Source organism: Emydura macquarii, unplaced genomic scaffold (assembly GCF_026122565.2).
Source record: "Emydura macquarii macquarii isolate MOO-44397 ecotype Brisbane River unplaced genomic scaffold, CSIRO-AGI_Emac_v2 contig_3345, whole genome shotgun sequence".
Taxonomy (NCBI): domain Eukaryota; kingdom Metazoa; phylum Chordata; order Testudines; family Chelidae; genus Emydura; species Emydura macquarii.
Window position 1 is genome coordinate 796,070 of NW_027133482.1, and position 14,941 is coordinate 811,010.

A 14,941-nucleotide genomic window follows, 5' to 3' on the forward strand; every position below is an offset into this window, starting at 1 on the left:
TGGGGCAAATTTGGCCCATTAAGACTAACATGCCTTTCATTGCTGGGGCCTGAAGTATGTTTACCCAGTTTCTCCATCCAAGCTTTTGCAGGAAGGGAATCCAAGCTGCCCGACTCGCAGTGGTAGGAAAATAGGGTGTTATGTTTTGTCCTCCTTTCTCTTTGTTTTTAAATGGAAAGTCAATATACAAAATGTAAAAAAAAAAGAAAAGAAAAAAGAAACTAATATATTGGATGCCAAGATGCGGTGTATGGAACGGGTCGTAGCTGAACTATTGCAATACCCTTGTCAAGCTGACACGGAACGCAATGAATGATTGCTCAGCCGGTTCTGGTGTGTGTCAAAATATTTCCCTGCAGGAAGCCAACAATATCAAGTGCTGCACTCTTGTTGAACCATGTCTGGTTCCTTACAGTGTGTGCTCAGAGCGTGCTAAGGTGCTTGCCAAATACCACTCAGAAATCCCAAGGGGCAGACAGCATTCTGGGCCCGATCTGGCCAAGCCACATGGCAAAATTCCCCAGGGGATCCCAATTGGGCCTGCTCAATGGGAAAAGCATTCTTTTTTCTGGCTTGTAGGAGTCTGGCAGTAACAATAAATAAAGGGAGAGCTGAGAATGATCAAATAAATAGTCTTCTAACAGTGTAAGAGGAGTGCCTGCAAATGGTTAACATTGAAAGTTTGGCACAGGATCCAATGTGCCCCTCAGAATTCCCACTGCAGTTGATGGGTGCTTTTTAATTTGCAATTAGTATTTATGCTAATTGTTTGGGGCCGAATCCCACTGCCACGTTTTGATGATGAGTTGGAGCGGGCCTTTCTAAGCATCGGGGAACCATGCCTGCACGCCTGGGGCAATGCAGCCATTCAAAGACCAGAGCCCCCAAGCCCAGGAGCCTCCAGGCTAAGGGCACAGCTGGGCTCAGAGCCACATGAGAAAGCGCCAGGTAGGCGAAGCCAGAGCGGCGCGTGGTCACCGGCGCAGGAATCCATCCAGGGCAGGTGGCTTGTCAGGAGCTCTGGAAGGAGAAGCGGGAGGGCTTCTGGCATACATTGAAGGGGAAGGATCTTGCATGCATGAATGGATGCACTGTGCTAATAGCAGTAAAGCCTGTGCTAAAATATACCAGAGAGACATTGGCATGTAAAGAGTCCATTCACCCTGCCCTTCTCCTCCTACTGCAGACAACATGTGCAGGTATTCCGTTGATGTTAAAGGGAGATCTGCACTGACATCAAGGGGGGACTAAACCATTGGACAGGTGGGGCGCTGTATGGAAACAGCTAGCTGGTCCAGATCTGCTGTATGCGGAGGAAAGAGACAGCAGTGGGCAAAAGGTGCTTATAATCATGTGCCCAAGTTAGTAGTTGTGGTAATTGTGGACATTTAATCTTCTAAATGCTTGACCTCCAGGTGCAATCGGACTGTGACATCAATGGCACTCCCCAAAATAGTCAAGGGCAGGATGGAAATGTGGTCTTTAATGGCAATCTCAGATAATATTAATGAATTTATGCAGGTAACTTCCCACACAGTGAGATGAGAATACATCCATCTGTGTGTGTGTGTGTGTAGATTTATATTTTGCACACAAATACATACACACATATATATACACACACACACATCCTGTCATTTCCCAAATTGTAACATTTTCTCATAAACTGAAGATTTTCCAGTGCTGTCTAGCCATTCCTGGCAAGCATTTGATTCAATATTCCTCCCAAGGAGCTGAGCTTGTTGCTAACACTTCTGCCTGACCTTTTAAATTAGCTTCTTCTGTTTCATTTTGCTCATTTCATATATCTGAATTTAGAACCTCTGATCACTTGAATGCCTACAATGCCTAATCCTTGGGAGTTTCACCGATTCTCCCTCCGTCTGTCTTCTATTCAGAGCTGCAGGGAAGCAGATGAGACAAAAGTAGGCTTAAACAAGCAAACAAATCCACAACTCTCCTTTGTTTTGTTAAACTGTCCTGGTGTTTTAATTTAGATATCTAGACATGCCATAGAGCATAAAGAAGAATTATATGGGGGCACTCACTATAAAGCTGGTCGATGATTCCTTCCATTTGCTGCAGTCTAGTGCATTTAGACAGCATTTTTGCTCATCATATAAACCAGGGATGCAAGTTTCCACTAACAAGGATGGCTTGATTTTGTACAGACAGGCTGAATCCATCAGAGGAAAGGATTCCACCACTGGCCATTGTGCAATACTTTTACAGTGTCTTGCTAAATTATGCCCTTCTGTGAAGCAGTTCTGGTTGCATTCAAGATTGGTGTGCATATTAACTAAGCACATATTGAAGTTATAACAACATTCAGGACAGGCAGGGACATAATAAACTGTAGCTGACCATGTTTGGGTGATTTAGTTCTATCTTCCTGGTCAGTCTGGAGATCAAATTTTAGCATTGGTTAAATATTGATGCAGAAAACTTTAAATGATTTGGGGGATTTTGTCCAACTATTTTAGCTAAATAGAAAATAAGCATCTATAAAACAAAAAAAGCCAGATCTTCTTCTGGTATAAATCAACATACTTCACTGAAGTCGGAGTCCCCTGGAGCTATGCTGATTTATACCTGCTCGGAGTCTGATTTCGATCTTGGTTGCACTGGTGTAAATCTAGAGTCACTCCAGTGAATTCAGTGGAATTGCATTAGAGGGATACCAGTCAGTGAGATCAGAGTCAGGCCCACTGAGTCATAGTCCAGCCATAATGGTCACACAAAGCTCCCGTTGATATTGACATGCATTATATCAGTGGTAGAAAATGGGCTGGAATGTTTCTTACAGATAGTTAGAGTCCAAAATTTCTCTAGAGACCATCCCAGTCTACCAAGGCAACCAATATCTTGGCTCATATAAATATCATGAAGAGTGAAAAAACACTCGTGGGAATTCTGAAGGGTTATAATGTATCCAGTTAAAAAAACAAAACAAACAAACAAAAAAACAACACAGGTTTAGTCCCCCGTAATAAATGGATATTTTATCCAATAAACTATAGAAACCCATATAGAAGCCCATGATCCACGCAGCCTGGTCTCCATGTGGTGGCCAATACCTGATGTTGAAAAGGAAAGAGAAAATAACTCTTAATACACATAGCCAACTGTGTAATATTGTCTATCAGGAAAAAAAAGTCCTTCCTGACCCCATCAGGTAATTATGCCCTGAAGCATGACAGCTGATCATCGTTATCCAAGCTAGAGATGGGCCTGCACTGCAACATGTAGCTCTGAATGCAGTTTAAAAAAAAAACCACTTCCTTCAAATTTGAACATCCCCCATGTTAGGATGTAGGGGTTTTAGTTCACGCCCAGCTCACGATTTTCAAAGGGCACTGTAAATATTAGTTGGTGAAGCCTAAGGACACTAGCTCCCAACCCTTTGCACTAAGATCAGGGGAAAATGTTATTAGGTGCTTGGATTAAAAGGAGCATATGGCTCTGGCCTAACCTCCTCCCAGACAAACTACCCCACTCCCTCCACTGCCCCTGCTCCTTCTCATGCTGTGTGCAGTAAGGGCTCCATTCTCACTCCCCTAGGGGAAGGGTGACTCCACCAGCTGAAATTCACATGGCTTCTATCTCTTTCTGTCAAGGAGACACCCCTCCTCCCACACCCACATACAGAGCCAAGCACAAGCTGCAGCTGGCCCTACTCCGGCCTCCTCCCCCTTCCCAAAGCACTCAGATCTTAACTATGGTGATGCGGGCCATATAAATACCTAAACAGATAGAAACCTGCAGAACTTGTGATCTTCCAGCTGCAAGTGGCTACCCTGAAAGGTGAAACCTCGCTTTGCATTACCTCCTGCCCTCCCTCTTCCTGCAGCCCCTGGAGCTGCATCGGAGCCATCCCCCTAACCACAGTCCACCACCCCAAGCTTCCTTCCTCTCATGGTGAACTGAGATCCTGAACTGCGTCCTATCAATTTGCAGGGAGAGAGGGATATCTAGACAGAACGCTTGTGATCTGGGTATCTAGAGCCCGTGCATTACCCTGTGATCCCATTACCAATGGACATCAGCAGGGGACTCTCTAAAGTGCAGAACTTTTAGAGGAGACCTTTCCTCCTTCCTCTTAACTTTGCCAGTGTGAGGAAATGGATCAGATACTCAGCTGACACCATCGACATAGCTCCATTGCCTTCCGTGGAGCCATGCTGAGTTAGCCCAGGTGACGATCTGTCCCAACATCTCCAAATCTTCCAATCTTCGGGCCCATAAAGCATGTGCATCACTGGTGTCCAAGAGCTCCCCTTGATTATGCTGGCTTTCTGGTGTCACTTTTAGCATTGTTGTATTTTGTTGCTTCGATGAACTCATGCTAAGACTGACCGGCCACAGTACTTATGTCAGCAGAAACTCCCAGGTGTTATCCACCATTAAGCTGGACTGACGTTTGGTTACATTTCTATTGTTTACAGTGTGTATATAAGTGTATATTTCCTTTAGCAACATATGGATTTTTTTAATGTATAGATTTCTATTTTTCATCCTCAGATGTATTTATTAGTCAAAGTATTTCTGTGCCATTATTCGAGGTACGTTGGATTGATGTGAGATCTACAAAATTGAATGCACATATTTTGTTTTGTACCAAATACACGCACAATGCTGTATAAAAAGGTGCATTGTTATTGTCAAGGTGGAATATCATCGCTTTATATGATTTTTGAAATATGGGAGGAAGGGTTGTGATTAAGTTCACATTTTTAATTCGTATACTTTCACCCACATAAGAATGGTCTAAAAAGACAATACAAGTTTGGCCAGCTGGTATATACGATGGGAGTTTGAAAAGAAGACATTTCACCCTGAAATGATCTAAACTCAGGAATATGCAGCCCAAGGATCACCAACAGGTGTCCGGGGCCGTGACAGCCCTGCTCTTCCCATATTGTTGAATACGGGAGGGCATGTGGGTCCTGGGATGGGGAAGGGGTTCTGGTGTGGAAAAGGGGAACCTTAGTATGATAAAGGTTAAGAATTAGGTCTGATAGAAAAATTTTCCATTGAAACTGTTGTTTGATGGGAAATTAGGGGGTTGGGTTAATGAAATGTTTCTTGGAAAATGTCTGCTTTCCTTGGAAATTTTCTATTTTTTCTTGAAAAGGTATGAAAACTGAAATGCACCGTGACGCGCCACCACAGTGCTTCACAGGACTTGTAGTTTGGGTGGTTCATTATCCCACTCTCGTTTATGCATCAGGCTCCGTGGCTGGACTACATCTCCCATGAAGCCTCACGATCTCCCCTCTTGGTAAAGGACGGTAGTACATCATGGCGGTCATATGGCAGTAGTGCATCATGGGAGATGAAGTTCAGCTTGAGGCCTGGCCTATAAGAGAGAATGGAAACATGGGGCAACCAAACTATAACTCATGAGTCACCACAGCAGCATTTTACAACTGAAATATTTCAGATTTGGGTCAAAGCATTTTGCCAAAAAGTTGAATTCTTCTGTGTGAGGTGAGAGGTGGGGGAGGAAACCAAATATGCCAACCAGCTCTAGAGAGAGCCACTGTCCCAGTGAGACAGAAATATGTCCTTACAATGCAACTGATAAACCGCAGCCTGAGTGGGTCCCACGTTGCTTTAGCTGTTCAAAAATCACAGCTTTTAGGGATGAAAAAGATTAAGAGGTGCAACCTTTTTAAAGAGGCTTCTTCTAATATTCAGCCTATATTTTACTACCCACTTTTGGGGTGAAATTTTAGATGCAACGGGAGCAGGGGAACACCCTTTTATTCCCTCGGTTAAATATTTGTAATGTTGCAGAGTCCTGAAAAAAAATAAAGGACGTTGTCATTGTCACATGTACTTAATGATCATTCTGTACCATAGAATTTGCCTAGATAAAATGTCCCCATCTCAGCTTTCACACGCTCCCTTTACCTTCCCTTGCTAGAGAATTTGTGCAACACTTCCTTTACCTGATCCATTGGGAAGGCTACATACTGTTAGCTGCTCAGTCAGGGCTCAAGGCGGCTGGCTCGTGGCTATCCTTTGAACATGTTGCATGGCTTGCACATGGTAAAAACAAGACAAAATTCACTCAGTTCCCAAGAGCCTGCGGAAGTCAGTGCTATGACTCCTAATGCCTTCAATGGCCATGGAACCAGGTAAATTGGTCAGCCAAATTAGTAAATGTTGGCCTGACTGTGTGAAGAGCAAAACTCCTGCAGCTTCCACGGATGTCAATGAGGCGTCAGAGATAATCAGCACTTCAGAGGATTGGGCCATATAGCACATATCATGTTCTTTTGCCATTTGAGGAGTGACACAATGTGGCAGGGAAACTGGGAAGCATCTTTTCATTGCTGGCCACTGCTAGCAATAGCTGAAAGACGTCTTACCTCACTAAGGTCCAAAGGACAGATCCTGGGTGTTAGCAGACCAAAATGATGAGCATCTTCACCTTCCAAATGACTTTTGATTGCCAGCTAAGAGATATAAAACCTCTAATGTTAAGTGGCATCAATGAAGAGCTGATGGTAGCTATTCGACCAACGTCATTATTCATTTCTTTTTTAAATACAATTCTGTCTACACTAGAGCTGGTTGGAAAATGGAATTTCTTTTCCATGGCAAATTCCAATAATTTTCACCTCAAATCAGGACAAAAAGTCAGTGTCCCCGTGGAATAGAAATTCCAAGTTTGCAGTTTGGAAACATCGATTCATTTCACACTCATAACAGAGAATCAATTGATTTCACCAACGTCAAAACATTTTATTTCACTAAGGTAACTCTGTTTTGCTTTAATAATGTCAAAACATTGTCATAATTCTTAATATTAATTAAATATATACACACAAGAAAATATTTAAAATAATATTATAATGCAAAAGTCTAAATGAAATGAAATGGAACAATTAGGTCAAAAACGAAATGTTTTGACTTCTTTTTTTTAAACAAAGTGAGAAAGTCGAAAGGAATTGGTTCAATACTTTCCCATAAAAATTTTTGCCAAAATGAATACATTCTCACAAAATGCTTCAGTTTCAACAAAACTGCATTTTCCGACGGAAACCTGTTCTGCAAAAAAAATTGTGATAAGCATGTGTCTAAACCAATGCTTGAGCTCCATCGCTCAAGGGTGGGTAATAGGTTACAAAGCCTTTTCTAGGTAGGTCACTGGTTTGAATCCTGCTCTGGTTAACAGTAACCTCAGCCTGTTATACTTATCCAACAGTTGTTCGGTGACCTCCGTGAAATGGAATTAGCAATAATGCCAGCAGCCAAGGCAGATATTTTCAAAGCAGTCTAGGAGATTTAAACACACCTATTTTAATGGCAGATGTGTGTTTAATTTATCATTAATATATTTCAAGGCCAGAAGGGACCATTGTGATCATCTAGTCTGACATCCTGTCTATCACAGAGAACTTCCCCCAAAATAATTTCTAGGGCATAGTTTTTAGAAAAACATCCAATATTGATTTAAAAATCATTACTGATGGAGAACCCAGCACAACCTTTGGCAAATTGCTCCCATGGCTAAGTACCCTCACTGTTAAAAATGTACATCTTATTTCCAGTCTGAATTCAGCTTCCAGTCAATGGACCGTGTTATACCTTTCTCTGCAGATTGAAGAGCCCATTCTGGACTTGTAACATCAACGGCAGAGTCACTGCAGTAACAGAACCCAGGAACCCAGCTGTCCAGTGACTTCTAGAACACAATCCATCTTTTAGCACACCGCTATTTATGTGGGATGGTTACATGTGTCTATTGAGTGTGTCTCTTCACAGACTACTCTTTAAAAAGGCTACTTCTTAGTATCTGGGAAGAGATTTCTGACTGACAGCTCTTTAGCTGAAAAGACATAATGAGCTCCAGCAGCTGGAAGCTGAAGCTTGACCAATTTAAACTAGAAATAAGGCACAATTTCTAATAGTGAGGGTTATTAACCCCTGGAACAAATTACCTATGCAGTAGGTGCAGATTCTCCACCACTTGAAGTCTAAGTCAAGACATGATGTCTTTTAAAATATACATGCACTAGCTCAAACAGAGGACGCAGGAATTATTGGGTGAATTTCTCTGGGCTGTGCTATGCAGGAGGCCAGACTAGATGATGGTGGTCCCTTCTGGCCTAAGCAATCTATGAGTCTATAACTGACATAAGGGATGGACAGTGCATCTTATTGCACACAGGAAGCAATGCCCAGGAGAGCACGCCTGCTTTGCTGAACACAGCAGACCTACCTGGCCAGGTGAGTGACCTGCTGCCATGCTGAAGCTCCAGGGACAACTACACTTTTGTGTGTTTTGGACAGAATTTCAGTCATTTGTTTATTTATATTTACATTCTGCGTTTTGTGGTTTACAGTCCATCCATCGAGGGCCACTGCAGCTATTTTTGCTCCTGGGAACTGGCCACGGGGTTAGGAAAAGCTGGTTTTAGTCATTTTATTTATGTATATAGTTTTCAGAGTGATTTATTGCCAATGAAAGGTGCCACAATGACCGCCCTGGAGGCCTCTCTTCCCCTCTCCCCCCTTAAAAAACAGATTTGGCACGTACCATCACAATGGAGGCCTGCTTGTGCTGCCTCACCTGCCACTATGCCATTTAACTGCATCCTAGAGCAGATCACCTCGCAGGCTGTGACACCAGCTCAGTCTTCATGGCCCATTCAGCTTTCATCCATGCTGAGATTGCCCACCAAGAGGCCAATGAGTGCCAGCTGTGCTCCTCGGCTTTACGATGGGGGCACTTATTCACTCAGGCTGGGATTATTCAAAAGCAGCTAAGGGGAGGCTAGGACCCCCTCTGCCATTGAAAGGCAATGGGTGATGGGCACCTCGGTTCCTTAGGAAATCCCAGCTTTAAGGTCAAATCCGACTCCCTCTGAGGTCAATTGAAGACACCCGTTGACTTCAAGGGGAGCTGGAAGGGGTCTTAAGCATTAGGCTGAGACCAACAAGCTCAGTTCACATAGGTCACCCAGACTGCTGACAAGGATTCCCACTCTGCTGAGTTTTCCAGGCTTCAAGCCATTAGCCTAGAGGTAATGGGATTTCCTGGCTTGCTACGCATCCCCTAAACCAGTGCTTCTCAGACTGTGCCTGTGAGCCGTGGGTGCTTAACCCCTTCCTTGTGGGCCGCAAAATGAAACGAGGATCAAGCAACAGGGTTATTGGTGGGTTCGGCCAGGAGGGTTTTTCCCATTGTGGGCAGTACTGATTTTACCTTGGCGTCTTGCTCGCCACAGAGCTTATTGCTGGCAGCAAAGATGTAATGAGGAACAAATATTCCTAATGAAGTGGCCTGCGGACTGAAAAAAACCCGCATCACTATGGATCCACCACAGCCATTCAGTCCCAAGGGGGACCTACGTCAACAGAGAGTCTGAAAATAGACTTAGCGAGGCTTGTGATATGGACAATGCCAAAAATGCAGGGAAACTGACCAGCCTTTCTCTTATTACCAAAGGGTTTACTATGCTGGAAAAGGGCCAATGTTTAGGACAAAGTGTCTTAACAAAATGCTCTACGGCCTTTTGCGAGGCACTTTTATGGCTCTGCTGCACTTTGAGACGTCAGACACCAGCTCCTCGGTCAACAGAGAGCTGCAAAAGGCGCCACTGTCAGCACTTGTGGTATTTTTAGATGACGAGCACGGAAATGGACACACGGGATGATTTTGCAGCCTCATGGACAGATCACTGTATTCAGCAAGACACAGGCTATTGGCACAAGGCCTCAGAAAGACACCTTCCAAGAGCAGGAGCAGTTTCATTTTCCCCCAGAGGGCAACGTACCCACATGTTGACATGCGCCACATTACCACTGTGCACAGACTCAGCCCAGCTCCAGAGTTATTAGCTCACTATCCAGTCGATGGGCTAGAAAGGGGAGTGACCAACTTGTAGTCCCTGTAGTTCTTAAACCCACAACTGCTGTAATCTTTAATATGAGGATGGAGCCTGAGGAGACTACACGTCCGAGCATGTATTGTTCCATCTATGATCTTCTCCATTTCATGCAATTTATGTGATGACATTTGGGTTCCTGGCAAGCTATTGTACACACTCAATTTTAGCCCCAGTACCACTGACTACTAATGAGGATCCTCCCAGAGATTTCCTTCCCCAAGCCCCCTCCTCTGGGTTTTCCCATTAGAAGGGTGGTTATTAGATCTGTGAAAGCAAGCGTGGAGATCTATGGGTTTCTTGCACTTAGTCATATGTATAGTGTCATCAAATCTTTCCCCAAATGACTCCAAGAGAAACTTTACAAACTCATCCCCCACAAACCCAGCCCAGGGACCTCTACATGCTTCCCAAGATACACAAACAAGGCAGACCCACTGTATCTGGCCACAGCACTTTTACTGAACAGCGATATGGGGACTCACAGGAACCGTCCTCAAACCAGTCACCACACAACAGGCCAGTTTCCACCAGGACACAACCAGCTTTCTCTAGAAACTCTGCAAAACTAACAGCTTCCCTCAGAACACCATCCTTGCCACTAGGGATATTATTCCCTATACACCAAGAACTCTCACAATGACAGAATCACTGCCTGCCTCAACTATCTACAAGCTGCTCAGAAATACACCCCAAACACATCAACCAACTCATCCATTTCATCCTCACCCATAACAATTTACATTCAAACAAACAAACACTTTGTCCAAAGCATGGAAACCGCCATGGGTACTAGGATGGCTCCCCATAGACAAGGACACACCAACTCAAAGTGGCACCAGACCCTGCCATAACAACAGATGCAAAACCTGCAGACATATTTCCACTGCTGCGATGATCAATATCCCCCACAACACACCATTCAGGATCCAGGGGTCCCACACATGCACATCATCCAGGGCACTAAATGCCCCAATAGCAACTAGGTCTGGTTTCACCCACAATCACTGTGCTCCTGAATGAACTCACACAGGAAAAAAAGGAAAAGAAACAATCACCCGTGGGCGAACATTTTTCACAAAATGATCACTCCATATCTGCCCACTTAGCCCTCAAAGGACCCCTGCTCAACCCCATCAGAAGATGAGCCTGGGAGCTTATATTCATAATTCTGCTATATACCAAAAAATCATGGACTGAATAAAGACACTGGATTAATGGTTAATTACAACAATCTGTAACCCATTAATCCTCCTCACTCACATTTCATTGCAGACTTTAGTTAGCTACTCAGCTGGAAATTCACTTAATTACTTCTGTCAACCGCAGGAGCTTTCCCCTGTTCGAGGCCTTTGATGGCTGCTTTAGTTTCATTGGGTGTTGTTGGTCCCTCTTCCATTTCTAACTTGGCACTGGATTTTTTCCTGAACCTGCACCTGTGATTGTTGGCTCTGGACAGTTTAACATGGAATCAACATCATCTGGTCTGACAGAGGTCTCCACACCAAATTAAAGGTGAGATTTGCTCTGTGATTGCATTGAGCATGCTACTGTCTGGAGCAGAACCTTAGGTGCTGACGGTAGCCCACAGAAAGAGACTGGAGGCTGGCCAGCACAGATTGTGGAGGAGAATACCACACACTTAATGGAAAGACAAAATAACAAATGAGAAACTAAGGGAGCTGACAGAGTAGGACATGCGAGAAGATATCACGCAGGAAGAAAGGCCCAGGTTGTTGGGATACCCACACCATATGGAAGATGAAAGACGTGCTAAGCAAGCATTGAACTGGGAACCTGAGGGAGTAGCGAGAAAGCGAGGAAGGCCAGGGAAGAACTGGCAGAAGACAGTGACAGGGAATACTGAATGCCCTAGTATCTGTTTCCTTTAAGTTCCTCTGAGCCTGAGTAAGCACCAGGCACTGTCTCTTTCTTTGGCCGGTAGTCTCAATCCCTGGGCATAGTCTGCCTGGCACCCCTTTTTAGAAGTGGGACCCCACAGCCCAGCTGCCTTAGGCCCCCACACCAGCACTGAACTCCCCCACAACTGCACTCCAGGCTCCCCAGTAGCTTAACCACATCTTCCCCAGAGCACCTCCCTAGGTAGATCATGCTGTGATTTAGCTGGTTTACAGTTTAACCCTTCGGGACCATGTGAAAGTTGAAGCCAATAAGACACAGGCCTTGCACAGGGATTTCTATACCAGTGATTCTAATTTTAGACAGGACAAGAGATACACAGATCCATACAAAATAAGAAAAACCTGTATCCCATTCCCTGCCTCAGTTTCCTCACCATTCTCAAGCATTCCTTGGGATGTGGGCAGTGTCCTTTCCGGATTCCAGATCCCCTTTCCTGGGCTTCACTCCTTCAGCACATGCTTCTTTTCTCATTCTGGTCACAGAGAGCTTCTCTGAGCAGACCTGGTCCTTTGATGACTTCCAGTCTCCTCCAGGGCAGCAGAACCAGTGGGGAAGGAAGCAGGGGCAATGGAGGCAAATGCAGGACCCAGAGGGCCACGGCAGCTGCTCCATCCCATGTGTTGTCAGGTGTTGGCTGTGTGTGTGTATTCTTTTTGTGTGTATATTGTCCCTGCTCTGTACAGATAGCTGACACAGCAGACCATGACTGAATTGCCCAATAAGACCAGAGATCTGTTTCAGTAGCAAAGGCACCAGGCCAGGTTTATTGCTGATGAAGCACAGTCTCCCCTGAGACTCCACAGTTACACTAGGATGTGTATGCCCGTGACAATGGAATTCCCCACTCAGCTGGACAAAGACACTCCCTCTGAGACCCTCTTTTATACAAACAAGTTACGTACTATCCCTCTGTCGTGGTCCGATACCACCTTTCACCTTGGACATCCAAACATCTCTATCCATCATATGCTCCTCCTGACCTTGTCTAAAAGAGGCGTCAATGTGTTCTGGTTATCTTTGGGGAGTGTGCCTATACCATGCTTAGTATTGTGGTGCTGTGGTGTCGCCTGTCTGGAAGGTGCTTGCTGTGCCTAGCACTTCTTTAGGAATGTGTGTGTTTTTGCAATGCCAGCTCTGTTCTTGCCAGACTCTGTGAACTTACCAGCAGGTTCACGGACTGACTTCTGCTCGCTTCGCTTTATAACAGCAAGACCCAACTATGACTTTAGCTCAGGCCTTATACCCGGCCTGTGATACTAGGCCACACGTCTCAGGCTCGCACTTTCTACTAGGACAGGTCAGAAACCCCACCCCCTGCCTGGGTAACAAAATGGAGGAGCTAGAACTACTGGTGCAGGACGTGAAACCAGGTATTCTAGAGAGAACAAAATATGGTGGACTAGTAGTCATGACTGGAGCACCAGTACTGAAGGGTATGTGCTGGTCCGGAAACACAGAAATAAAGGTAAAGGTGGTGGAGTAGCACTGAATATTAATTATTAAGTAGATGGTAATTAGAAGTGATGGAATGGATAAGACAGAGTCTGTTTGGGCCAAAATCATGTTGGGGAAGAAAGCTACTAGAGGTTCCCCGCTATAGTACCTGGGAGTGTTACAGACCACCAGGATCTGATTTTGATATGGATAGAGACCTCTTTAATGTTTTTAATGTAATAAATACTACTGGGAGCTCTGTGATGATGGGAGACTTTAACTTCCTAGATATAGCTTGAAGGACAAGTGCTACTAATAATAGAAGGGCCAAGATTTTCCTGGATGTGATAGCTGACAGATTTCTTCGCCACATAGTCACTGAACACACAAGAGGTGATGCCAATTTAGATTTGATAGTGGTGAGTCATAAGGACCTCATAGAAAAACTGGTTGTAGGGAATAACCTTGGTTTGCATGATCATGAGCTAATTCAGTTTAAACTAAATGGAAGGAGAAACAAAAATAGATCATCAAGGGTCCTTGATTTCAAAAGAGTGAATTTAAAAAAAATTAAGGGCATTAGTTGGGGAAGTGGACTGGACTGGACTGAAGAACTCAAGGATACGAATGTGGAGGAGGCTTGGAATTCCTCTAAGTCAAGCTGCAGAAGCTATCTGAAACAAGGGCTAAAACAAGTGCTAAAAAGTAATAGGGAAGGGCTGCAGACCACGCTGGATGAGCAAGCATCTCAAACAGGTTATTAAGGGAAAGCAGAAAGCCCACAAGGAATGGAAAAAGGGAGGGATCAGCAAGAAAAGCTCCCTCTGGAAGGTCAGAAAGTGTAAGGATAAAGTGAGAACCGCCAAAAGCCAAGCAGAGTTGGACCTTTCAAAGGAAATTAAAACTAATAGTAAAAGGTTCTATAGCCATATAAATAAGAAGGAAAGAATAAGTGGGATCACTAACCACTGAAGATGGGTGGAGATTAAAGATTATCTAGGCATGGCCCAGCACCTAACCAGATATTTTGCCTCAGTTTTTAAAGAGGCTAATGAAGATCTTAGGAGTAGTGGCAGGGTAGCTAATGACAACAAGAATATCGAGGTAGAAATTATCACATCCTAGGTGGAAGTCAAACTCAAACATCTTAATGGGATTAAATCAGAAGGCCCAAATATTCTCCATCCTAGAATATTAAAGGAACTGGCACATGAAATTGCAAGCCCAATAGCAAGGATTTTTAATGAATCTGTAAACTTGGGGATCATATCCCCTGACTAGAGAATTGCTAATATAGGTCCGATTTTTAAGAAAGAGGAAGAAAGTGATCCAGAAAACGACAGGCCTGTTAGTTTGACCTCAACTGTACGCAAGGTCTTGGAACAAATTTTGAAAAAGAAAGTAGTTAAGGACATAGAGGTTAATGGTAATTGGGATAAAATACAACATGGTTTTACAAAAGGTAGACCATGCCACATCAATCTGATCTTCTTTTTTGAGAAGCTAACTGGTTTTTTAGACAAAGGAAATGCAGTAGATCTAATCTATCTGGATTTCAGTAAGGCATTTGATACAATTCCACATGGGGAATTATTAATTACATTGGAGAAGCTGGGGATTAATATGAGAGTTGAAAAGTGGATAAGGAACTGATTAAAGGGGAGACTACAATGGGTCATACT